Raw genomic sequence first — 2,738 nt, 5'->3', positions numbered from 1 at the left:
CTTCATTTTTTCAACAGAAAAATAAGAACTTCAAGAACATAAATTCTAGCAGAAAATTTGCATGAGCAACAGCAACATAATTATTCTTCTAAGCTTGAATCAACCCAGAAATTAGAGAAACTCATCAAAAATTTCCGGTTTAGACCTGAAAATTCTTGCAAAAACACGAAAAACTTCAAGATAATCACCAAACGGGAGTCGTTCCCTTGAACTAGTTGATTAAACCTTGAAGGTATGGCTTTGATACCAATTGATAGAACCCATTTTTATGCGAACGGTAGATGCCGAAGAATTAATATCTCAAAATTCATCGTGAATCAAAAATATAACCATGAAGAACATATGATGAGAGTTCTTAGAAAATAAGAAAGAAAAGAGAGATAAAAATAAAGAACATGAAAAGAATATGGAAGACAAGATTCTCCCTTGGTGAGGAGAGATCCCACCAATTCTCTCTCTCTCTCTCTCTCTCTCAAGATCTACAGTGTGAAGAAGGTGCATAGATGAAAAATGACCACCTCTCCCTTTATATATGTGGGAGAGAAAATACACCAACAATACAAAAAGAGAAAAATACAACCTAACTATCACTCGTTATTTGTAGAGAATTTCCACGCTCCAATATTCTCTACCTAAATGCTTACAAATGATGAGAGATACAATAAGTGATACAAGACTATAATATAGTAATCCGACTAGCAAGTGTGATGATAAAATGAAACATAATGAGAACAAAATGCTGAAATGTCTCTAAAACTATGAAGTATCTGTGAAGTTTGAAACTGGTCATGAATATCTAAACAATGAAGCACTTCGGATTGAAAGCACTAACAATGAAGCAGATAAGTAAGATCCAAATCTTCAAACTAGTCATAAGCGCCATGAACAAGAAGAAGATCACTGTAAGCAAGTATAAGATCCAATAAAAGAAACACTTTGGCTTCAAAAAGGCTGAAAAACATCTCACGTTCTCGAATCATAATACACCAAAATTCTTCAAAGAATAACCTGCTAAAAATGTGAAGCATCCATAAAATGAAGACGGGAAATAAATAATGTCAGTCCAAAGTCATGGTCCAGCAATTCCAAAATTTTGATCAAAAGATCAAAAATAAGTGCCACATCACATCTCCAAAATAATATTCGTCTTCAAAATATCACAAATCCAAACTCGAAAACTGTTGGAATAGTGTCTAAGGCTATAACTATATCCGGTTGTGCATGGTCCTTTTGGGTTGCCTTCACCATAGCAACTTGAAGGATGATTTGTTAAGAGAGAGTAAATATTATAAGGAATAATATATGGCTATTTGATTAATATAAGTCATAAATTAATTGGTATTAATTTGGTGACTTAAAGAGATTAATTAAATAAGAGGGTATAAACTGTCAATTGGTTGATAGGTTCACTTTAGACTATGAATCCTTATCCTAGATAGGATGGACGATTTCTAGGGCTTGGATAAGCCAAAATCGTCCATAGGGTTATCTATGGAATGGATTTGGATAGCCTTAAGAGAAGATTATCCAATTAGGGTTTAGGTTGTAACCCTTAAGGAGTCTACAAGTATAAATAGACCCTAGGGGTGAGGGAATTCGACACACAACCTAAAGTAAGGAACCTCTGGCCGAATTCCTCCCCTCTACTCTCTCCTAAATCATCTTGCTTGCTATTGGTGTTTGTAAGCCATTAGAGGAGTGACATTTGTGACTCTAGAAGCTCCAAGACAACAAGATCAACAAGGAACTCAAAGGTATGATTCTAGATCTGTTTCAATGTTGTTATTTAACCTAATTAGCCATTAGAAGTCTTGGATTCAAAGCATGTTTAATAAGAAAGCCTAGATCCAAGCATTAGGGTTTTGCATGCGCACATAGGAAAGTTCTTATGACTAAAACCCATCAGTGGTATCAGAGCCTAGCTTGGTTTTCTTTAAATTGTTGCTTGATTAACTAAAACAAACCTGCAAAATTTGATTTTTTGGGTTTATGAGTCACTGACTCGGCGAGTTCCAAGGTGGACTCGGCGAGTAGGCCTGACTCGGCGAGTCCCCTTGTGCACTCGGCGAGTCCAGGCGTCAGTAATGGCCAGATTCGGGATTTTTTTTCATAATTATCTTATGGAAACTTACCTTAATCATAATAGATCAATCTAAATCCGATTTTTTGATATATATGACTATTATCTTGATCTAATTAAAGATATTTATCATCTAATAAAATATTTAATTTCCTTATATGATAATGATTAATTATTTTGATAATTATCTTAAAAGAAATCTTGGATAAATCAAATAAAGATAATTAGGATATTAATTGTTAATTGGAATTATTTGTTATTTGATCCTTCATGTTTTAAATGTTTAAAACCTACCCTAAAGTTTTGAAATTTATATTTGTGATTAAAAGTTTTAATTTAGACAACTTAAATTTCAAACCCTAGATTTTGAAAAGTTTAAAATGCGCCCCTATACTAATATGATATTACTAGAATAATATATATGTATAACTAAATGCTAATCTTACCGTTAGTAGGCCTCATTCACGAAGCCGATCTATAAGGTGGGTATAAGGTTGCGGCCTATAAAATGGCGCTTAATGGGTGTACACTCACACCCACCGCTTGTTTGATTGGTGGAGGGTCGTTAGCCGAACGGGTAGGATAGGGCAACCTCATCCTCTCATTAAAAGTATAATAAGAAATACAAAGTAACTACACATTTTAAAAATTTCCCAAT

The sequence above is a fragment of the Lactuca saligna genome, chromosome 4, assembly GCF_052625555.1.
Source record: "Lactuca saligna cultivar CGN05327 chromosome 4, ASM5262555v1, whole genome shotgun sequence".
Lineage (NCBI taxonomy): Eukaryota > Viridiplantae > Streptophyta > Magnoliopsida > Asterales > Asteraceae > Lactuca > Lactuca saligna.
Note: the sequence above shows the minus strand (reverse complement) of the source record.